We start from the raw sequence: 25,620 nt of genomic DNA on the forward strand, positions 1-25,620 counted from the left end.
TGAGAAATTTTTTAGTGTACTATGAACACTGTCACATGGTATAATTATTACATTCAAATTATAGAACATGTCTTTTTTATTATATTCTAAATATATGTCAACCATATATTATTCATCCATACCATAAGACGTAGAATGATAACATCACGTAGCAGTATTTTAAGTACACACAAACATAGCTACCTCGAATAACATTCCTTTCTTTGTAAGGTTTGATGTGGAACGTTTTTAAAGCTAACTTTTAATACATGTTGTATGTTTATGTGTTAAATAATGCAGACCATTAATCTGAAATAGTGATCCAATCAATGAAAATTTGAATGAATGGTTTCAAATTCATATGACATTTTAAAATATGAAAAGAACATTGCTCATCGATCAATCAAAATATTTATAGAAGCGGAACTGAGCATAAGTGGAACTGTGAAGAGCTTTTTTTAGAGGTTAAGCTGAGTTTTTTTTTTTTGTTCAATTAGCTTAAGCTGAGTTTGAGCACCTCGCTACTCGGCTTGATTAGGCTTCTTTACACCTATCTTAGGTTTTCTTTTCTTTAGAAAAGTTAGAAAATACTCGTTACCATGAGGTGATCTCAAATAGTATTCTATCATTTGTATCTTTTTTAGAGAAAATACTCATTACCATTTGAAAAATTATTTCCAAAAAATGTTCTTATTTTTGTCATTATACATATTAGACACTATTTTTACTTAAAATTTACAAAACACTAAAAATTGTTGATTGTAGTCACAACAGACTTAAAATTTTGTTTACCAAATGCTAGACTGTTTTTATCACATCTGACATCTCACAGGTACTTTCAAAAGTGATTTTCTCACAGCACAACAATGTCAAACTAAGCTAAAGAATCACTCTATTGGAAAAGAGGGTTAGGCTAACCCATATAATTGGTCATCAACAATTTAGTATTAAACTCATTATTTGCAAAATTAAACTTAAGTCTTCTCACATAGTCACTTACATGTCACTAAAACAGTGGTACCAGCCGCCCATTTTTAGAAGGGAGTAGAATTGTTTTAGAAGGAAATAGTCCGTCCATTTTAGAAGGGAAGTCAATTCAGTATAATTAGAGAGCCTAAGGGGAGGGGTCCCCATTTTTTTAAGTGTGGGGCCCACTTCACATCAAATTTCAACGATCTGAACCGTCTATTTTGTTAGTCTCGATTCATAGATCATCCTTGCAAAAATTCAATTCAATCCGAAACCATTTGCCTATTTAATTATCAATATCAAATTTCATATTTTCTTATATAACAAAGTATTCGTTCATATACTTGAACCCAATTAGATGTCTTAAACATTTCCAATTTAGCTAATATTTTGCAAAGATGATCTATGAATCGAGACTAACAAAATAGACGGTTCGGATCGTTGAAATTAGATGTGAAGTGGGCCCCACACCTAAACCCCATTTTTTTCAAAAAATGAGGATCCCTCCCCTTAAGCTCTCTTTCAGTATAATACCTTATAAAACTCTGACAAAAATCTGAAGTGTGGATTTGCTCATGTATTATTATTATGAACCTTTTTAGCATAATCACAATGAGAGCTGATTTGTTTAGCTTTGTACTTCTTTTTTTTTTTAAATTTTTTGTCATCAGATTGAATAAATTAAATAAAAATACATAACAAAATTGAATAAAAGTGTGTAGAAGGAAAAAATGACGCGTCTTTTGTCATTTTTCAAATGTTTTATGATTATGCAAGTTAATTTCTTCTTCCATTTTTGAATTGAAATACCTTCTAAAGCACCCTATCATCTTTAAGCATTAATGGAACGATTCAAATTTGCTTAGCTCATGTTATGCCTTTTGGACACTTGTCCAACTGGGTGACGTCCCAAGTGTCAATACTAACCGCGATGTGTTGTTCCGATGATAAATTGACAGTATCTGTTCTATTTATTCGAGGAAGAGGAAAGAAGTAGACATTCGCTTTCTAGATCATTTTCTGGTGAAATTAGAATTCGAAGAGTAGTCTTAAACGTTAAACATGGCGGACGTCCAACGCCGGCCGGGACTGGTTCTCGCTGTTTTTACGTTAATGGGGTTGGCTTTCCCGGTGTTGTTTGGTGCATTTGTCCAGGGGTATAATCGTCCACCGCCTCGCAAGAACCTCTACGTCCCTGCGGATGATCCTGGTTCTGCTTCTCCACAACAGGTCCTGTTCATTTATTCTTTTTTTTTCACTTACTGATACAAGTTTTTTTTTTCTTCTCTTCCCATAATTTAATTTAATTTTTTTTAAAAAATGAAAACTTGAAATCAAAATTGTAGGCTTGGACAGTGGTGAATCAGAGGCCAAGATGTATATTACCAGAATGAAGAAATCTGTTTCATTTCTTACTTACCAACCACATAAGAAATGAATTAAGGGTGTTTGAAAGTTTTTTAAAATAATTGAAAATATTTTTAAAGAAAATGTTATTGGGTTTCAAAATCATCTAGAGTGTCTCCTGCAATAACCGTCACTTATGTGTTTTTTGTTGAAAACATTATGAGAGTTTTTGCGAAATTTTTACATATTTATTAAAAATTAATTTCATAAATATTTTTTTACTTCCATGAATATTTTTAACAAAAATGGTTTAGTCAAATGAATGGGGACGGACATCTGTGACACGAGCAACAAATGATGAATATTAATCATAAAAAATAAAATAGAAGATTTAACGGCTCCAGATCAAATGACGAATATTAAATAAATAAAAATTGAAATTTAAAACATCACGCTCTTATTAGATGATCCATATTTAAATTAATCCTAGCTAATATAATTGCTAATTATGTGCACATGAAGGTGCATATTTCAGTAGTAGGCGAGGACAAAATGAGGGTGACATGGATCACAGACATCCCTAGTCCGGCAACAGTGGTATATGGAACATCTCCAGGTGCTTATGAAAGCACTGCAACTGGAAATACAAGTTCCTACACTCATGGAATAATATACACGTCTGGGGATATTCAGGACGTCGTTATCGGTTCGTTGAAACCCAACACGCAGTACTACTGCCGCTGTGGCTCCTCTCATTCGGATCCTGAGTTCAGTTTCAAAACCCCGCCTGCAGCATTCCCTATCACATTTGCAGTCGTAGGTATGTGTAAATATTTAATAACTGAAATACAGGTGTCAGTTACTGAGTGGTTAGAATGTAATAAGAAGAAATATAGAAGATTACAGTATAGACAAATTAGTTAGAGGTGGGGTATTATAAAAGCAGTTGTAAAACGTTTGATATTCATTCAATATAGTTAGTCATCTTCTTTTCCGCTGCTTATCGACTTTCTCTCTTCTCAAGCTTTCTTGAATTCTTTGATCTTCATTTTCTTGAAATCATTTGTTCTTGTTATCATGGTATCAGAGCCATCGATCGTGTGTGGGTCGGTGCTCGTCTGAATCATTGATGGAAGTATGATGATTTGCAGATGTTTTTGGTGAATTTGGGAATTTTTTTTTTGGCGATTTGGAGGATTCGTGTGACGATTTGGGGATTTCTATATGCAATCACGGTGGAATCTACAGAAACTTCAGGTTCTATATTTCCAGTGCTTCAATCTATTACGTTTTCTTGTAATGATTTTTTGGGCAATTTTGGTTTGTTTGTGTTTATGCAAAGATAGTAGTCTGTATATGTGAAGATTCGAAGGTCAATGCCATTATTAAGTAGTTGCTATGCACTGGGTAGTTTGAGAAGGCCAATGCCATTACTCTGTGCTAAGAAGGGATATGAAGGCCAATGCCATTAATTCAAGAAGTTTGATTTAGTTAGAAGTTTGATTCTTGCAAATTGTTGGGTAGTTTCTTGATACGATTTGTTCAAAGATTAATTCTTGTCGATTTGTTAAAAGGTTAATTGTTGGGTAGATATGGCTTCGTCTGTGAAAATTGAAGGATTGTTGGGTATGTTGACGATTCGACTTGGTGAGCACAATTATGCCAAATGGTCTTTTCAATTCAAGGCTGTGTTAAAAGGGTACAAGTTGTTCGATCATTTTGATGGCTCTGCTACTTGTCCATCGAAATTTGTGGTTAGTGCCGAAACTGGGGTTACCAAAGAATTAACTGTTGCTTTTCAAGATTGGGAGACCACAGATTTATCACTGTTAAGTTTGTTAATAGCAACGCTGACTGATGATGTTATCGAGTATCTGTAAGACTGCTGCTGAAGCTTGGACAAATCTTGAAGAAAGGTATGCATCTGTGTCTCGAACGGGTGTCAATCATTTGAAAACAGAATTACATACAGTTCAAAAAGGTGGGGATTCAATGGATAAATATTTGTTAAAGATCAAGTCAATAAGGGATCAGTTGATGGCTGCTGGGGAATATGTCTCAGATAACGATGTGATAATTGCTGCTCTTGCTGGGTTACCTAAAGAATATGCAACTATTCGGACTGTTATACTTGCGAGAGATTCTAATGTTACTATGAAGGAATTTCGGGCGTTATTAATTGGCGCTGAAAGGGAAAATGATGTGGTGATGACTTCATTGACTCAACATATGGCTGCTCTGTATATGCAACACAATGATGGTGGTTCAAGTTCTTCTATGTATAACAATGGTGCATCCAGTTCAAATTCCTCTGCCAATGAGCCATCACGTACAGGAGGTGTCATTACAGCTACTCTTTTACCACCACAAATGTCATTATTTCCACAGTCTCAAATGGGGCAATCTGCTTCTTTTCCAGATCAGAATTCTTATGGCTCAGGTAGTGGTTTTGTTGGTAATCTAGAGCAGCATCCGCAAGATACCTCGAGGCAGTATCAACCTTCAACACAGTTCCATGGCACTCAACAACGGTTTAACAATGGAGGATAATCAAGAGGACATAATAATTACAGATCAAGATTCAGAGGCAAAGGGTCTAATTACAGGAACAGTAATGGTTGGAATGGAAACACTGAATCAAGAACTACTCTACATCCGGAATGTCAAATTTGTCAGAGAAGGGGTCATACTGCTCCTAACTGTTTTTACAGAACTGCTCAGAGTACTTCCCCACATTTTACTACTGAATGTCAGATTTGTGGTAAGAGGGGACATAGTGCACTGGAATGCTATCATCGGGGAAATTACTCCTATCAACCTTCTGGAGCTCCTGCCTCTCTTGCACCTATATTTCCTGGTCAACCTTCTGGGATTTCTCAATCACAGGGTTTTGTTCAACAGCCTCAGAATTTTGCTGCTCATTATTCATATCAGTTGCATCCACCTACACTGCAAGGGATGAATGTTCAACAGAATCCACCAATACCTGATATTTCATATCAAGTACAACCTGCAATGCCAGGGATGAATGCTCAAGGGTCAACATCATATTCCAATGCTGCAAATTGGATTGTGGACACAGGAGCATCACACCACATGACATCTGATCTTGCTAGCCTACATCAAGTTTCTCCTTATGAAGGTTCAGAGAAAATTAAAATTGGCAATGGTCAAGGTTTGCCAATTCAAAATACTGGTTCTACAATCATTAAAACACCCTCTCACTCTATTATATTGAAAAATGTGTTACATGTCCCATCTCTTGCTGTGAATTTAATGTCTGTAAAGCAATTGTGTAAAGATAACCGATGCTGGTTTATTTGTGATGACAAAAAATTTCTTTGTGCAGGACAAAGTGACAAGGGAGATCTTATACAAAGGAAGGAGTAGATCTCAAGAGTTGTTTCAGATTCATGTGTCAACATGGACAGTTCCGAGTGCGTTTATTGGACAGTTGATAAAGTCTTCTCTTTGGCATCAACCGCTAGGTCATCCTACTAATAAAGTCATGGCAGTTATGTTAGCTAAGTCTCGTATTCCAGTTGCTATAGATAATGAGCATAAGCTGTGCACAGATTGTATTCATGGGAAGATTACACGAAAACCTTTTGCTAATAACTCTTCTAGATGTATCTTACCTTTTGATAGAGTCCATTCAGATGCTTGGGGACCCGCTTCAGTCAAGTCTATAGAAGGGTATAGATTCTATGTTGTATTTCTTGATGATTGTACAAGATACATGTGGATTTTCCCACTATATAATAAATCAGAAGTGTTTTCGATATTTGTCAAGTTTTACAAATATATTGAAGTTCAGTTTGGAGCACAAATAAAATGTTAGCAATCAGATGGGGGTGGTGAGTTTGTAAGTAATTGTTTCAAAGAATTTATGCAGTCAAAAGGAATGATTCATAGGATTTCATGTCCATACACTCCTCAACAAAATGGCTTGGTTGAAAGAAGACATAGGCATGTAGTGGAAACAGCACTAACTTTGATGAATGCTGTTGGGTTATCACAGGAGTTTTGGTACTTGTCGTGTGCACATGCTGTGTATCTAATCAACCGAATGGCTTCTAAGTCATTACAAATGAACTCCCCTTATTTCTGTATATATGATAAGCATCCATCATTACAGGATTTGAAAATATATGGCTCAGCTGTGTATCCATATTTGAGACATTATAATGACAGTAAATTCCAAGCTAGATCCTCAATGTGTATATTTTTAGGATATGCTTCAGGATATAAAGGGGCTATTTGTTACAATTTACAATCTCAGAAATTGGTCTTATCTAGGCATGTTATCCATGATGAGTCTGTATTTCCTGCCAAGTGTAAACCCTCAGTGTTGTCCAATAGTGGATGTATACCACGCACGGTTCGTTCTCCTCCAATTATAGTTCACCTAAGAGATCTAAGTGAACATGACAGAAGATACACATATCAAGTTCCATCTATGACTGATACTACCTCATTGCAGCAAGATATTGATGTGCCTGAGTCTACTGATACATCACCGCATCTATCCCAAAGACAGAAATCTGAAACACAGGAATCTGAGTTATTCCGATCATATCAGTCTACTCCCATACAAGATCTCACTCAACCCTTGTTGCCTGTCCTCGATCCAGCACAACTTCAGGTATTACTTCCTATCTCTGAGAGTGATTGGACTCAGATATTGATGTGCCTGAGTCTACTGATACATCACCGCATCTATCCCAAAGACAGGAATCTGAGTCATTCCGATCATATCAGTCTACTCCCATACAAGATCTCACTCAACCCTTATTGCCTGTCCTCGATCCAGCATAACTTCAGGTATTACTTCCTATCTCTGAGAGTGATTGGACTCAATCCTCTAGTTCTATTCCTCCTGCTGATGTTCGAACTCATTCTATGCTCACGAGACTTCAAACTGGAGCAATTGAGCGAAGAAATTATGCTACCTTGTATGCTAGCTTACCTGAAATACAGTCTTTACAAATTGATGCTGATTCTCCGTGTTATACTGGATTTTCTCTTCTGGCTAAAAGTGTTGATTACGAAGAACCAAAGCATTTTAAAGTAGCAGCTACCAATTCAAATTGGCAACAAGCTATGCAGGATGAATTTGATGCTCTTAAAGGGCAAGGAACTTGGATTCTTGTCCCTCCTCCTCATAACCGAACCATTATTGGGAGTAAATGGGTATACAAGTTGAAGAAAAATCCTGATGGTAGTATATCTAGGTACAAGGCATGTTTAGTGGCTCAAGGGTATACACAGGAGCATGGTCTTGATTACTCCGAGACATTTAGTCATGTGGTCCGCCACACTACAGTGAGGTTAATTCTTGCACTTGTTACAAGTTACAAATGGGAACTTCGACAACTCGATATTAAGAATGCATTCCTACATGGTGAATTACAGGAAGAAATATACATGAAGCAGCCACAAGGTTTTGTAGATTCGAGAGCTCCGAACCATGTTTGCAAACTTGTTAAATCGTTGTATGGACTCAAACAGGCTCCACGAGCCTGGAATGCTAAATTCACAGGTGTGTTACCATCTCTGGGGTTCACAGTCTCTCAAGCTGACACAAGTCTTTTTATCAAGATGGATGGCACCGATATTATCATTCTACTCTTATATGTAGATGATATAATCCTAACAGGTTCGAATGTCATCAAAGTCCAGAATGTAATTACTGCTCTCATTGAGATATTTGATTTGAAAGACATGGGCATGCTCACTTACTTCTTAGGGTTGCATATTCAGTACAAAAGCAATGGAGATGTGTTTATTAGCCAAACCAAATATGCAAAAGAACTCCTCAAAAGAGCAGGAATGGAGAATTGTAGACCTGCACCAACACCTGCCAAGCCTCATACTCAGGTACTCATGTCTGAGGGGGAACCTTTGCCTGATCCGAGTGTTTACAGAAGCATTGTTGGAGCCCTTCAATATTTGACTTTCACGAGGCCTGATATAGCTCACTCTGTGCATGTTGTGTGTCAATATATGACACGTCCAACTGATGCACACATGTTCTTGGTCAAACGGATACTACGCTATCTTCAGGGGACTCTACATTATGGACTTACATATCATTCCGATGCTGATATTCACATTTCAGCATATTCAGATGCTGATTGGGCCTCTGATATCAATACACGGAGGTCAGTTAACCGACTATGTAGTCTTTCTTGGTTCTAATCCCATTTTGTGGCAGTCAAAGAAGCAGTCTTCTGTGTCTCGAAGTTCCACAGAGGCTGAATATAAAGCTCTTGCTCATTGCATAGCTGATGTGTGCTGGATACGGACACTCATGAGATATCTCAATCAGTTCCTACATGCTCCTCTTGATTTACACTGTGATAATATCTCTGCACTGTCTCTTAGTACAAATCCTGGCTTCCATTCCAGAATTAAACACCTGGATACTGATTACCATTTCATTCGAGAACGGGTGCAAAAGAAAGATATAGTGGTTCATTATGTCTCCACAGATAATCAGGTTGCCGATATTCTTACTAAAGGGCTTCACAGTCCTGTGTTTGTTAAGCACTGTATCAATCTCAGCCTTGGTGTCCCTAGCTGCGATTGAGGGGGGGTAATAACTGAAATACAGGTGTCAGTTACTGAGTGGTTAGAATGTAATAAGGAGAAATATAGAAGATTACAACATAGACAAATTAGTTAGAGGTGGGGTATTATAAAAGCAGTTGTAAAACGTTTGATATTCATTCAATACAGTTAGTCATCTTCTTTTCCGCTGCTTATCAACTTTCTCTCTTCTCAAGCTTTCTTGAATTCTTTGATCTTCATTTTCTTGAAATCATTTGTTCTTGTTATCAATATTTAGTAGCACATATATGCTTAATTAAACAAAATTAAATGAATGAAATTAACTATCTACCTACATGCCTGGCAGGTGATCTTGGACAAACTGAATGGACCTCCTCAACCCTCCAACACATAGCCAAAACAAACCACGACATGTTGTTACCACCAAGAGACTTATCCTATGCAGACTTGCGCCAAAGTAAATGGAACTCATTTGGCCCTCTGGTGCAGCCACTGGCAAGCCAACGGCCTTGGATGGTCACACAAGGCAATCACGAGGTCGAAAAGATCCCGATCTTCCACCCGCATGCCTTCACCGCATACAATGCGCGGTGGCACATGCCATATTAAGAGAGCGGATCAGACTCAAACCTCGACTACTCATTCAATGTAGCCGGAGTTCATGTGATCACATGTTGGGGTTGTACACTGATTTTGATCTTAGTTCTGCACAGTATCAGTGGGTTGCAAGCGAATTTGGGAAAGGTCGACAAGGGGAGGACGCCGTGGATCGTCGTGCTTATCCATGCTCCTTGGTACAATTCTAATAAAGCTCATCAGGGTGAGTCTGAATCTGTTGACATGAAGGAGGCCATGGAAGATTTGCTCTATCAAGCTAGTGTTGATGTGGTTTATGCAGGGCACGTACATGCCTACGAGCGTTTTGTAAGTTTTTTCCTTCACTTAATGTACGAGTAATGTTAGAGCCTATCACATTTTGCACTATCTAATTAAGTCATTTATTTTATTTTTAAATTTGTTATTATTAAGTGGGGAGAGTTCACAACTATTACAATAGTTTAATTAGGAGAATGAGGGTTTCGAATCCATGGTGCATAGATGAAAACCCAATACCCTCTAGCAATGATCACATGCAAATTAAGTCGTTAATGAACAGAGCATGACACACTAAAAAACATGTACTTAATCATGTCTTTTGCCACATAAGTAACTACATTAGCAAATCCATTGGTTGGTTATACTACGTAGAAAGTTATGTTGATACACTAACTAGTTAACAAGTTAATATTACGATGATCACTCGTTTTGAGCCTACTACTCTTACAAAAATTCACCTATATCTGAAATCAATTCGGATTGCTTTTAATTACTTGATTTGGTCGAATATATTACTAATAATTTTATTTTACTTTGTTGTCTTAGACTCAGCGTTTACAAGGATCAAGCCAATATTTGTGGTCCAGTGCATATTACCATTGGAGATGGTGGCAACCGTGAAGGCCTTGCTAGCAAGTAATTAAGTTGGCTTAATTAGTTGCAGTTCTTTCCATCGGTTCCTTAATTATTTCATACATTTTTTGTTAACTACATTGCAATGGTTGTGGATTGAAGGGAAAAACAAGGAGAAAGGATGAACAAAAAGATGAACAGAGAGATATAAGAGAGAGAGAGTTTAGAGAGAAAAATAGGTTTTGTATTAACTAACACAAATGAAGATTACACATACTATTTATATAGAAATCCTAACTACTTTAACCAAATACTAACTACCTAACTATATTACTAACTGTATTACATTTTTACCCTTAATACTCCCCCTCAATCTCAACTGGGGAAACTCAGTTTGAGATTGGAAGAATTGAGACATGGTAGCACTGAAACTGTAGATTTAGGAAAACCGCCATTGGATTGATACCCAAACATATGTCCACATGTAGCACTTTAACTAGAGTCAACACTTTGGATTAGCCTGCTTGAATCAGAGCTCTCCTCCGCACTCCGCTCATTGAGGTCTAAAGCTGATGATGCTGCAACACAGAAGGGTCATGAAAGCTCATCTGAAGATGTGCAGAAGCTTTCAGATGCTTTAGAGTTTCAGGAAAAATGAGATTATGCACGCCCAGGACAAGTTGCAGTCAACACGTGCAAAGTTGGCTGTTTTGGAAGGAAATATGGCAATGGCAATAATCGAAACGCAAAAGATTGTGAAGGAGAAACAAAAGAGGATTAATGATGCTCGTAGGGCCTTACGACTTCTTCGTACTGCTTGCATAGGTTGGCCAAATTCAGCCTCAGAAGTTCTCATAGCTGGATCATATGATGGTTGGACGACCCAGAGAAAGATGGAGAAGTCGCGTACAGGAATCTTCTCTTTATGCCTTAAATTGTATCCGGGCAGAAACGAGATTAAGTTCATTATCGATGGTAAATGGCGGATTGATCCCCGACGCCCAATTGTTCGCAACAACGGATACGAAAACAACGTTCTGATCATAACATAACACACACAAGTGTACCCCATGACCTTTTTGTAGCTGTTGACCAAAAACCTCTGTCTGTCATTCTTCCACTGCCTTACAAATAAAGACACCATGTATTCCTTTGCCTTTATCAGGAGTTTTACACAAGAACAACCTTCTATAAAGTAGTTGTAGCACACCCTCATGCCGGTATAACAACTTCTTACGGGATTACCCTTCATGGGATTCACTGTCAACAATCTCATTCAACTTGGCTTCGGCCTTTAATATTTACAAAAACAGAAAATTAACAAACTATAGTGTGGCATCGGCCTTAACTATAGCACCACAGGATCGCCCTTTGTGGATTTTACCCAAAACAACTTCTTTGAACAATGGTATCGGCCTTCACAATTTCAACAACTGAAAATCAACATCAATGTAGGATTACCCTTTTGTGGGATTTACCTACTCACATCACGGAATTACCCTTCGTGGGATTTACCGTTTATAACTTCTTCATACGTCATCGTATAACCGGACTTACTGTAGATTCATGCTAACAACTGAGTTGGTTAGACTCTGAAATTATAGGCTGAGATAAGGGAAAATTACTGCACAAACTCCTCAACAGAATTGCAGAAAAATAGTGAAGCAGAGAGATAAGAATTGGATACCATAAAAATTGCATAGTTCATGGTTCAAAAAATCCAGCAAACCAAATGAAGTCCATGACAAACACTGATCTTGAAGCAATGAAGAATCTTGAACCCAAATATCAGAAACAACTTGAAGAACCCAGAAAAGACGCACTAGAAAGATGATTTCATGCTTTTAAATCTTAAACAAATAACACAAACAGCTTCAAGATTGCAGGGAGCTTACCCAACATAGTTCCCGTGGCCTCATCTTCGAGAGCCATATTTCTTCTCTCCGAATATTGTTGCCGATGGAAGGCTGAGCCAAGAAACCAAGAAATCACTATTGACCTTTCGTCGAACACATAATGTGCAAGAATGCACTATATTACTGCTTCCAATTTGTCGCTTCATCTTGAAACCCAGAGCCAGAGGAAAGCCCTAGAAACAATTAAATTCTTGAAGATCCAAATGATTGATCCATGGCGTGAATCAGAACCTGAAGAAACCAAGCGAACCCCATTTTAGAAAAACCTTCCGGAAACGATTGCAGTTGGGTTTTGGCGATTTTGTAGCAAGGTCAGACTTCGAAGTAAGATTTTAGACCCAATCAACCAAATGTCCCTAGTACATAGTGACCAGATGTGATTCATAATACCGCACCATATCTTTTGACCAACACCCCTGTGGATGGCATCAGCATGGAGAACCACATCGCAGACTTCAAAGTAAATATCTCTCATGTTTTCTTCTGCCAATGCACCTTCCTTTGGCCATTGATTCGAAATCAGAAGGGAGAAAGCTCTAATCTTATGATTTTGTCCAGCTGCTGTGAGTCGGCGAAGACTGCTACGTAAGATCCGAACGCGCGTATGAGTACCTAGAAGATGAACGGTGGCGAAGAGCCTCAGTTCTTGGAGGTGGTGACGACGTCGGTGGAGAAATCTCCAAACCAGAACAATCGGGGAAAAATCAACCCAAGCTAGAGGAAGCACCGATTAATGAAAATTTGAAGAAAAACTAAACTAGGAAAAAAAAATGTAAACTACTACAAAGAGAGAAACCACCAGAATCCATGGCGTGAGCCTGGTGGCTCTGATACCATGTTAACTACATTGCAATGGTTGTGGATTGAAGGGAAAAACAAGGAGAAAGGATGAACAGAAAGATGAACAGAGAGATATGAGAGAGAGAAAGTTTAGAGAGAAAAATAGGTTTTGTATTAATTAACACAAATGAAGATTACACATACTGTTTATATAGAAATCCTAATTACTTTAACCAAATACTAACTACCTAACTATATTACTAACTGTATTACATTTTTACCATTAATATTTTTCTTGTCACAAACTAACACATTTTTTATTTTTTTATTTTTTAATATTTCAGGTATTTGAATCCGAAACCCGAAATATTGTGTTTCAGGGAGGCAAGCTTTGGGCACGGGCAATTGGTTGTAATGAATGCAACCCATGCACAGTGGACATGGCATCGGAATGAAGATAGTGAAACAAATGCAAGCGATTCCATTTGGCTCACAAGCCGCTCGTCCGATCCTGCCTGCAACAAGTAAACTTGTAATTAATTAAATAAGATAAAAAGTATATGTGTTTAGGGTTGAATCGTTATATTATTCTTCTCTCTAGGAGGCATATATATAAGTGTACAAGACGTCCTATAAGTTAGGGAACAAGAATCCCAAATATAGAATGAATCAATCATGTAATCCTATTTTGATTACATTCCTAAAACATATGTTGACTCACGCCAACACGGTGCGTAAATATCACCAAAGCCTAACTTGTCGAGTGAGTCTTGAAAAACTGTAAATATCATCTAAGCCTAACTTGTCGAGTGAGTCTTGAAAATTTTTCATTGACAATGCATGAGTTAACACATTTGCTAACTGTTCTTCAGACCTTACATATAGAATGTCAATCAGCTTAACATCCAATTTCTCTTTGATAAAATGTCTTTCCACTTCCACATTACGTACGATCATGTTGGATTGGAATATTGGCTATATCTTTCGCTGCTTGATTATCACATTATAACAACATAAACTCCTGAGGCTTAAATCCTATTTCAGTCAGAAGAATCTGGATCCATAATAATTCAAATCCCATGTGCCATACCTTGATATTCTACCTCGGCTGTGGACCTGGCCACCACATTTTTTTTACTTCTCTAAGTTACGAGATTTCCTGCCACAAATGTAAAGTAGCCTGACATGGAGCGACGATCAGTAATGTTCCCAGCCCAGTCAGCATCAGTATACCCTTTTATCTCTATATGTCTATGTTTCTTGAAAATCAACCCTATCCCAGGTGCACCTTTCAAATAACTCAATATACGCATTATGGCTGCCATATAATCCTCACTAGGGTAATGCATAAACTGATGTACAACACTAACTACATATGCAATATCTGGCCTCGTAAGTGATAAGTAAATTAGCCTTCCTACTAACCTCTGGTACCTCTCTTTATTAGTCGGAATTTGATCCTGGTATATTGCCAGGTGATGATTATGCACGATGAGGATTTATGCTGGTTTACATGCCAACATCCCAGTTTTAGAGAGAAGATCTAGCACATATTTCCGCTGACACAAGTAAATACCATCACGAGAACGAGCAACTTCAATTTTGAGAAAGTATTTCAAGCCTCCTAAATCCTTCATCTCAAATTCCGAGGAAAGATAATTTTGTAGTCTTTTTATCCTTTCTATATCATCTCCAGTGACTACTATATCATCCACATCGATTATGAACAAGGTGACTTTACATCCCATGCGTTTGATACACAGTGTATGGTCTGCATTCCCTTGTTTGTAGCCATAACTCTTCATTGCTTGGGTAAACCTTCCAAACCATGCTCTGGTGATTGTTTGAGTCCATAGAGAGCCTTTTGAAGTCTACACACTTTTCCAGCTCCATTTGGTACTTCGTATCCAGGTGGAAAATTCATGTATACTTATTCTTCCAGATCTCCATGTAAGAAGGTATTTTTCACATCAAATTGTTTCAAGGGCCAATCAAAGTTAGCAACTAAGGACATAAGAACTCGAATAATATTCATTTTTGCAACTAGAGCAAACGTTTCCTAATAATCAACTCCAAATGTCTGTGTGTACCCTTTAGTGATCAATCTTGCTTTATATCTATCTATGGATCCATCTGCTTTGTGCTTTATGGTGAATACCCATTTACATCCCATCGGTCTTTTCCCATGTGGTAGTGGTACCACGTTCTATGTTCCATTTCTTTGTAAGGCCTCCATCTCGACTTCCATGGCTTCTATCCAACAAGGATCTTGTAGGGCTTTTTCCACTTTGGTTGGGATCTTGACTCCAGCCATTTGATTCACAAAAGCTTGATACTTAGGTGATTATCGATGTATTGACACATAATGTGCAATTGTATATTCATTTTTCCATCCAGATAAAATATGTCAAGTGGTTTACCACGGTTTTGCCTAGGAGGTAAGACATAAGAATTTTCAATAATACTCGAATTATGAGAACGTACATCTTGGATATTATAGGGACATGAACGTGTACTGGTAGAGGAGAATGAGGGTTATTATTTGCTGGGTCTGCTGCTTCGGTGCTATCAATTTTCCTACTTACTGACCTAAACAATTCAAACCCATCTATAGGCCGAGTCAAAGACTCCCCTCTCGGTCCACTGCTGCATTCTGCAGCTTGCTCCCCACAGTCACCGTGTGGGTCAGTGTTTAGGCCTTGTACAAGCGGGCTTAGGTTGGTGATCAAGGCAACACGTGGGCTGCTCAAAGGTTTTCTTCTCGGTCCACTATTGCATTCCGTAGCCTGCTGACTAATATTTTCTTGGTTAATTTCAACCCGCCTATTGGACAGTTCCAGTGGCATATCAAACCACTTATATTCGTCGTCTGTACTAACCAACTCCCCCTGACGAGTAGAGTGAGTTTGATTGGTTAGGAAGAACATTTCGATTATGGAGAATGTGACATCCATGGTGACATATAAACACCTAGTAGAGGGATGATAACACTAGTATCCCTTTTGTTGGCTATTAAATTCCAAAAACACACAACGAACCGCACATGGGACCAATTCACTGCATTGACTTTTTTGAAGATGCACATATGCCACACTTCCAAAAATGCGGGGTGATAACTAGAGAAAGGATGGTAGAGAGACATGATCCGTCAGGGCTTCTATAAAGTGCGAAAATTATGAACCCGAGAAGGCATTCGGTTAAGAAGATAAACGAAATAGGTGACAACATCCACCCAATATGTGTTAAGAGCCTGAGCTCTAATAAGAAGTGCCCAAGTGGTTTCCAAGATATGCATGTTCTTGCGCTTCGCCACACCGTTTTGTTGTAGAGTTTGAGGACAAGTGGTCTCATAAAGAATGATGTGCTCCGTGAAAAACTGAACGAGTTCTGAATTATGATATCCACCATTATCTTATCTGAGGACTTTAATAGGGAGCCAAAATTGATTTCCAATCAAGTGGTAAAATTGTTGGAAGATTTGAGCAACATCACTTTTCTGTTTCTTTGTATAAAGCCATGTCATTCGAGTGCAATCATCCACAAAGATAACAAACCAACGAATACCATGTTGTGTAGTTATTGGTGAAGAACCCCATACATCAAAGTGAACTAACTCAAAGGGCACTGTTCTTTTAATGAAACTCAAATGGTACGAAGTACGATAACTTTTTGCAAGAATGCAATCATTACAGCGGAAATCAGACTCTGAAATGCCACTAAATAAATATTGAAGCAATTTTTTCAAATAACCAAATGATGCATGTCCTAGTCGACGATGCCATAACCAAATTGTCTTAGTCTTATTATTGTAACTGTTACGCACTTGATTAACTCGGGGCCTAGTACCACATCTTCCACATAATATAACCCTCTTCTCTTAGTACCACGCCCAATGATCGCGTGTGTCTAGATATCCCGAAGTAAGCAAAAAATTGGAAACATTAATATAACACAATCCAACTGTTCCGTAACCTGACCAACAGAGAGTAAATGATTTGATAATGATGGAACAAGTAGTGTATTGTGCAAAGATAGAGATGGAGTAAGGGCTATTGAACCAGCTCCCATAACAGGAGCAACTTTGCCATTTGCCATGATAATATTCTCTTTTGGTAAGGAAGTCATGTTGTGAAACAATGATTTGTCGTATGTCATGTGATCAGTAGCCCCATAGTCTATTATCCAACCAGAATCTCGTTTAATGGATGCTATGAGTGCAGTATCGATTTTACCTAAATCCTCATTTGAAATTTTCTTAATTAAAGATAGCATTTGGTCGATATCTTCCTTCGCTGCAGGTTGCAATTTTTCCTCCAAGTCGTGGATGATGTGTGTGACCTAGGCTCAGAATATCCTGTTGCAATACAGCTTTCCCAATGTTGCAATTTGACCCTACTTGGCCTGCTGTCATATCAGCCATTCCAACCCTAGACTTAGCCAATTTGGCCTGGCCTGTGCGTTTCCCCTTGGTTTTCAATTGTTTTTTTAATTCCCAATACCACTTTGGATACCTATGTATTTCAAAACATGTATCTTCAGTGTGCCTCTTTCCATTGCAGTGATTGCAATGAAATTTGTCCTTGTTGATGTCTTCTTGGGTACGGTTCAGGCGTGGTGTTCCAGTGGATGGTGGACGCATGGATGGTGATGGGGACTTGGTGATCATTGCCATAGAAGAGCTCGTTATCGCAGCTTTTCCAAAGCATGGTTGTTTTTCTTTAGGCTTCACATCGAACCAAACTGAAACACTCTTCAATCCCAGGAATGGATTTCATTCTTAGGATTTCACTTCAAACTTGGTCGAACCCATTGTCTAATCTTGCGAGAAAATCATACACCCTGTCATTTGAAAGCTCTTCCTTACGGGTTCGAAGATCAGCTGCGCACAACATCTTGATAAGATATCTTTTATCAAGATCTTGCCATACTCCATTCAATTTGTGAAGTATAAATTTACCGGACGACCATCTTGTCTAGTCCGTGTAGCCTTACATCTTAGTTCATAATACTATCGGATCAGTTGTAGAACATCTAGGTTGCACTCTCTCATATATCCTTGGTTGTCGGAAGATCAATAAAGAGACTCAACAAGTGTGGTTCCATGGCTTTCAACAGCCACCCTCACACAATCACATCTTCGGTAACCCACTTTGTGTAGCCCAAAGAGTCTTCTTCCACAACTGGAATCTTCCCAGTCAAATATCCATGCTTTCCGAGGCCTGCAACATAGACTTCCATCATCTTCGACCAAACTTTAAAATTTGTATCATTCAATCGAATTCCAAACGGAACGTTGCTGAAGTTGGTGGACTCGTTCGAACTGAACATAGGTTGGATGGTAACCAACTCTCTAGACTTTCTTTTTTCTGCCATCGCACCAGGTTGGTTGTGATTTTAATAAGATTAAATTTTGATGTAGCTTTGATGATTACAAAGCCACAAAGGTTTTGTATTTCTGGGTTCAAATTTCAAGAACAAGAGAATTGGTTTATGATGCAACCTTTGCTGAAGATTGCACGGCTTGACTTGTTTTAGGGTTTGGTTTGGGAAGAGACAAGTCTAAACCTGCTCTGATGCCAAGATAAAAGTATATGTGTGTAGGGTTGAATTGTTATATCATTCTTCTCTCTAGGAGGCATATATATAATTGTACAAGAGGTCTTATAAGTTAGGGAACAAGAATCCCAAATATACAATGAATCAATCATGTAATGTTATTCTGATTACATTCCTAAAACATATAGTTGACTCACGCCAACAAAATATACATAAGAAAATCCATGTATTGGATGTGTTACTTCCAACCCTATAATCAAATGAGAAAATCGAAATTATTAGTTCAGGTTCTCTACATGACACAGAACCGATCGCAATGACGTTCTAGGATTCATATAACCGACCCCACTTAGTGGGAAAAAGCTTTGTTGTTGTTGTTGTTTTGATATACAAGCGAGAATGAGAATGAAGACTCTAGGTATATTAGTGCGTGCTCGTAATCATTAAAGTTGCAAATTCATTGTTGCTTTTATTTTTAGCTTGCGAAACATGTTTTGCCGCGTTACATAGAGACTAATAAATCACTATGCATATTCAATGTTAATATGTTCAGGTGATATTCATCTCCAAATCCAAAAAGTTACCGGCTAAACATAGATGTCAAACTCAATACTTAATTATGACTCACGTTTTATATGACTTAGGTTCCCACTCTCAAATGTGTATCAAAACAAAAACAAAAACAAAACATGCTTATACGCCAAATAATCATAAGGGCAGTGACAGCTACTTAGCCCAATTACAACAATGTGCTAACCCAATGAAATAACTTGGACTTTCTGATAAAATGAAAGCCCAAAACACATGCTTTCCTTGTGATATCTTTGGGCTACCGTGGACCCAATTAAGTTTTCAGATCGAAAGTTAGATGGCCCATGTTCCACTAACCGGCATAAGATAGCTCCTCTAACATTTTTATATGTCACATCAGTGTCTAACGAGAAAGTATATTGTCTACAACGTGATTGTAAAGCAGATCCGTTTGAGTCCAACATCCCGGAAAAAATTTCAAGAATGACTTGCAACTGGGTGTTTAAGAGCAATTAATGTGGCAATATTGATCATGAGTACAATGTGGAAGAAAGAAGAATCAGCAGTTGGCAATCTTAATACTCTCTTCATCTTATCCCAAGATGGGATTTTCGACTTCCCTATTCGTTCTCTTCGAATCGTTAATTGTTCCCACCAAGCGGATGCATACATGGTTAACTTAATGGCAACAATCTTCACTTTACGATGGTCTGGAACTTCTTTGTAGTCATAGACCCTTTCAATAGTATTCAGCCAGTCGCTGAACTATTCTGGTTTGATCTTTCCTTCGAATTCTAGAATGTCCACCTTCATATTGATGTTGTTGAACCTGTCATTGAGCTGATCACCATGTCTGTTTCTGCCCTCTTCACTCGACTCTTCATCCAGAGCGCGTAAGTGGAAGGGGTTGCCATCTTCATCAGAGGCTTGACCATCATTGTGATGGTTATGGGTTTCGAGACGTTCCAAACGTTCTGTCAACTGCTGCAATTGTCTCCTCAATTCCTCATTCTCAATATCGTGAGGATCACATTGGTGATGACCACATCCACCTCCACATCCACCTCGAACCATCAAGTTACAAAGTGACTAGCGGAAATGAGATCCCAAGGACTCTTGGCTCTGATGCCAATTGATACAGTCCTCTTAGGGCTGTAGAGAATTGGAAAAGGTAGAACAAAATGCAAATTTGGAATAAAGAGAAGCTTGACAGCCAACTCGATAGTAATAATTTCATTCAAATCAGACTTGTCCTCCAACATCCCAAGTACGAGTTATTTATACAATAGAAGGAACATAAACTAGTACATGAAATAAATAGAGAAACCCAATAAACATAGCAGTTTTAACATTATTAGTCTTCTTAATCTTGGAATCTGATGGGTTTTGGAACCACCCTCCTAGGGATGTTCCTTGGCAATAGTGTAACATCCCACATCGCCCAGGGGAGTGGATCTTGTAAGCCTTATATGTATATTTCTATCTCTACCTAGCACGAGGTCTTTTGGGAACTCACTGGCTTCGAGTTCCATCAGAACTTCGAAGTTAAGCGAGTTCGCACGAGAGTAATCCCAGGATGGGTGACCCACTGGGAAGTTCTCGTGTGAGTTCCCAGAAACAAAACAACGAGGGCGTGGTCGAGGCTCAAAACGGACAATATCGTGTTACGGCGGAGTTGAGCCCGGGATGTGGTGGGAGCCCGGGCCGGGATGTGACAATTTGGTATCAAAGCCAATCCCTGGCCAGAAGTGTTCGACGAGGACGTCGAGGTCCTAAGGGGGGGTGGATTGTAACATCCCACATCGTCTAGGGAAGTGGATCCTGTAAGCCTTATCTATTCCTTGTTTTCAGCATTTGCACTCAATAAATGACTTTAGTCACCTTCGGGTGTCAGCCAGCACGTGCCTATCCTGGCATTCGGAGAAATATCAGGATCGGGGCATGTCAAATAGAATACCCATTAGATGATGCCCCTTTTGACTTTAATTATATGTGTGACTCCTTAGATGATCATTCGTCAAACTGGGTATTTAAGAACAATTAATGTGGCAATATTGATCATGAGACAATGTGGAAGAAAGAAGAATCATCAGTTGACATCCCTGACATTAGGGATGGGCAATGGTTATGCGGGCGGGTAACCGCGGTTAATTTACCCATAACCGTTTATGCTCATATCCGCATAACCGTTTACCCGTTGGGTAATTACCTAAACGGTTTTGCCCATACCCATAACTTTTTATAAACGGTTAACCATATCCATAACCGCATACCCATTTAACCGTAACCGTTTAATACCCATTTACCCATTTATCATTTTTAACCCGTTTATCTTTTTTTTTTTTTACCATTACCCTTTTTTCACCCGTCTACATGTTTTTTAACAACTTGAAAATAAAATAAAAATTGTTATAATTTTTTTTTTTGACAATTAAACACCGTTATAGGTACATTTATCATATATTTCCATATTTTAATTTTTTAAGTCCTTATACCATTCCAATAATTGAAATAATAGTTTACGGATAATATTTTTAACTGTTACCAATGAAGGTAAATATAATATTTGCTAAGTATTATTGGGTTACAAAAATTGTTTAGAAGACAATTCAATCAAAGCATTTCTGTCAATTTTACGGTTACCCGCAAGGAATTTAAATTAATTTGGTCAATTCCTTGATGATGAGAATCATCATTCCTGTAGTAGTGTTATTAAGAAAATGACCGATGAATTCCTTGCTAATTTATTAGGTGCTAAGTATTATTGGATCGCGAACATGTTTTGCGTTAGTTTTACATATATAAAATAAATGGGTAAACGGTTACCCGTTTATAACCATGGTTAATACCCATAACCGCCCATTTAAATTTCGTGGGTAAACGGTTATACCCATAACCGTTTATTTATCTAAACGGTTACCCATAACCGTAACCGTTTAATTTAAATGGATGGGTAACCGCGGTTACCCATAACCAATGAGTATTTGCTCATCCCTACCTAACACTGAAGCAACTAAATTTCAACCACATACCATCCCTATCCACAACAAAAAATGATCATCAGCTTCTGAATTGTTAAAAAACTCCAGTTGAAATATTGTTCATGGACTCGTCATGTCCTGTCCTATCGAAATCCTAGTTATCTAGAGAACACTTATATTGTGATGTTTGGTGTATCACACTATTCCCGGCACACTTAAAACTTCTCCTAGTTATCAATGGTTTGCAATAATAATGGTGTGGGTAATCCAAGACTGCCATATTTCTATGCCTCCTGGAATTTGAGCATCATCCCTTTGGATTCATTACGATGTTTCTAAACAAAGTCAAATGTGGTTATAATTTTCTTACTTATGAAAACTGTATCTCTGATGTGAACTTTGCAATTTCCTCCACCAGAGTGAATGATAATTTGTGTTAGGGTTGTACGTAAACCATCATTTTCTGCTGTAGTGTCACACTTATCTTGGGACCCCCTTGGGTTGTGGATAAAGAGGCATACATTTTGGCATTTTAATTTAGTCCAAAGGTGAAGATGATTTTTAGAATGAGGAGAGACAAATTACTAGGCTGATAACTAATTAGCGTCAAAATAACTTGAGTAAGCGTCGTAGTTACATGAAAAGTAATTACTCTTTATAATTTGGACCAACTATTTGTGTCATCAACTGGTGTCTTAATTTTGCATCTAATTCTTGCATTGATGCATATCTTGGCGTCTAAACTAGGTAATTGATGTGTATTGTAGCTTAAGCGACGTTTAGGATTAATACTTTGCACCCCTTTCATTTAGAGTCAGTAACATTCTGATCCATACTTCTTAAAATTAAATGTTTAGGGTTTACCCTTAAGTAACAAATTCAATGTTATTACCCTAGAGGCTTTTCTTTGTACTTATTTATCAATCGACGTATCATTTTGTTGTATGGAATCATATTGATAACAAATAGATTAACATAAGTTATAAACAGAGTTGAGTAACTACTTATATATGTTCTATTTGATGTTCATGTAAGCAAAAAGCATAAAAATTTGTCACTTTACCATTCGTTACATTAACAATTTCGTTTTTTTAAGCCTGGTCATTAACAATTTCGTTGATGTTCCAAAAAGTTAAATTACTGTATTCTTTGTGCTTTTTGCCTTTTTGGCAAAAGGGTACTCCTTAAAATCTAACAACTTTCATCATGAAAATGGAAAGTATGTGAGATCCACCTATCTGAAGTGGGTTCAACATAAGCAAAAACCTACTTTGGTATCCACTGATAAATTAGTGTTTCACCAAGGCTGACCCCATTGTTGTTTGCCTTTTGTGCTTATTATCGTTTTCATTTATTGTTTTGTCTTTGAAAATCTTGGCATAGTGCTCCCCACTTATATTATTTTTATTATTATCAATAAATTAGGTGGAGGAGGGTCGGGCTGGGGGTTTCTAGGAGTACTGGCCCTCACCCCTTTGGAAGAGGTAAATGTCTCGCACGTAACTATTGACGAATAACTAATTTCGTCTAATCTTTCTCCATTAAAAAAAAAAAAGTATATTCAAAGTTACATATAATTTTGATGAGAAATTATCTAACGGGAAATGATTTATTTACAACCTTTTTCACCTTTTTGGCTTTTTGACAACTTTATTTTTTTAATTTTCAATTATTAGATTGAACAAAATAAAATAAAATCAAGAGCCATAATTAAAAGAAAATGTGCATCAATCACTCTCCTATTTTATTTATGCACGTTATAAATTGCATTCCAAAATGAGTTTCTTCCATTCTTCATGATAAGCTTTTGAAGAAGTGTGGGAAACTTGTTTTGAAGTGCAAATGACATTTTCCTCGGTTATTTTTTCTTTGATTTAAACCATTATTGATGAGTTGAATAGGAGTCAGGTTTCCCTTTAGACTGAAAAATATAAAGGCATGCCAAAATCATGTTACTCGACTTTCTTCAAAACTAACATAGCATCGGTTGACACGTGCTACATTATTTGCACAAATTGTATACAACTAGTGCTGCGACGAGAGCACTCTTATGAGATATATAATTAACTTCAAATTTACAATATCAAACTCCTTTTCTAATCAATTAACAAGTTATGCATCAAAGTATCATGTATCCAATTAGAACTGAGAAATCAGTGGGGTGGTACATGATCCAGATTTGAACTAGCTAGCTCGACACCCTCTAGCCCACCTATAAGGCTATAACCGTGTGAACTCCTCGTGGTGTTCAAGTAGTGATCTTTTAGATTTGAGGCCAGAACCCAGAAGAGATAAAAAGGGATTATAATCTTCTCTTACACGTGTGGTCCCAAACAAAATTACCACCCTAAAAAGTTCAAACTATCAAAGCCTTCTTAGCTCTCACGTGTAGGGTTCAATGCACTTACTAACCATAATAATGTAGGATTTTCATCATTAGCCATGCAGGAAATTGGAATTATGTGAAATCATTAAAAACGACCTCAGAAAAAGTTGTTTTTAGTACGTACAGAAGCCACTGGAATCTCACGTTACAACTAGTTCACCAAACATAAACCACGATTTTTTTAGTACGTACAGACATAATCGCAGATTCAGAAAATTTATTGGGGTTTTAGTAAGAATAGCGGGCACAGTATACAAATTTGTTTGGACGTAATAGCATGTAAATTAACATTTTATCGAGCCTTGATAGGCTAAGGTCATTTGCTAAGTCATATTGTAGGCCTAAGGTCATTTGCTAACTCATATTGGAGGTCTGTTGGCAAATGTCAACAACTTTCAAAAGAGCATGTCTACTAATGTCAATAGCTTTTGAGCGAGCATGTCGACTAATGTCAATAGCTTTTGAGCAAGCATACCAACTGATGTCAATAATTTTTGAGCGAGCATGCTAATTGATACTAACATATACCAAATGAGCATATTGGCAAGAGCCCATAACAATGCATACAAATGCATGAGGCTAGCAGCTATCCTGCCCAATGTTTATAGAGGCAATTCGTCGAGCAATCAGAAGGTAGATTTTAAAGGTATATTAGATTTTCAAAAGGACAACAACAAGCTTTTCCACAGAGAACTTCTGAGGTTTTTTTTGGGAACTTTAACGAAAAATTCCTGGTACTGTTTATTTTAACGAAAAACCATATTTTTACACTAAAAAGTCAATCATATTACTATTCACTTTAGCCTTTATTTTGTTTTTATCGTTAAAACTCAAAATTTTCAAGTCATTTTCATTAGTTTTCTTTTTTGGAGGAGGGGGGGGTCAGATGACCCACCTTGTCCCAAGGTGGATCCGCCCTTGTAGAAACACTACTTGTTTTACGCATATTTGAGTGTTAAGTTTAATCCAATGGTTTAAATTTAGTGATTGAAAATTGTTGAATCAAATTCAACGACCAATTATGCGTTAGCTTAACGCACTGAGTGCCTTTAAGTATTCAAAAAAAATTGCAGAAACCAACCCATGATTATAAAGATAAATTGGGATAAATCATGCCATTGCCATCGAATCACATTGCAGGAGTCAGCAATTT

General features: G+C 37.6%; 1 pseudogene; it reads left to right on the forward strand.

The window, feature by feature from the left end:
- The first annotated feature begins 1,971 nt into the window (after positions 1-1,971).
- LOC103433252 (probable purple acid phosphatase 20) lies at positions 1,972-13,632 on the forward strand (annotated as a pseudogene).
- The last annotated feature ends 11,988 nt before the right edge of the window (positions 13,633-25,620 follow it).

This window comes from Malus domestica, chromosome 14 (genome assembly GCF_042453785.1).
Source record: "Malus domestica chromosome 14, GDT2T_hap1".
Lineage (NCBI taxonomy): Eukaryota > Viridiplantae > Streptophyta > Magnoliopsida > Rosales > Rosaceae > Malus > Malus domestica.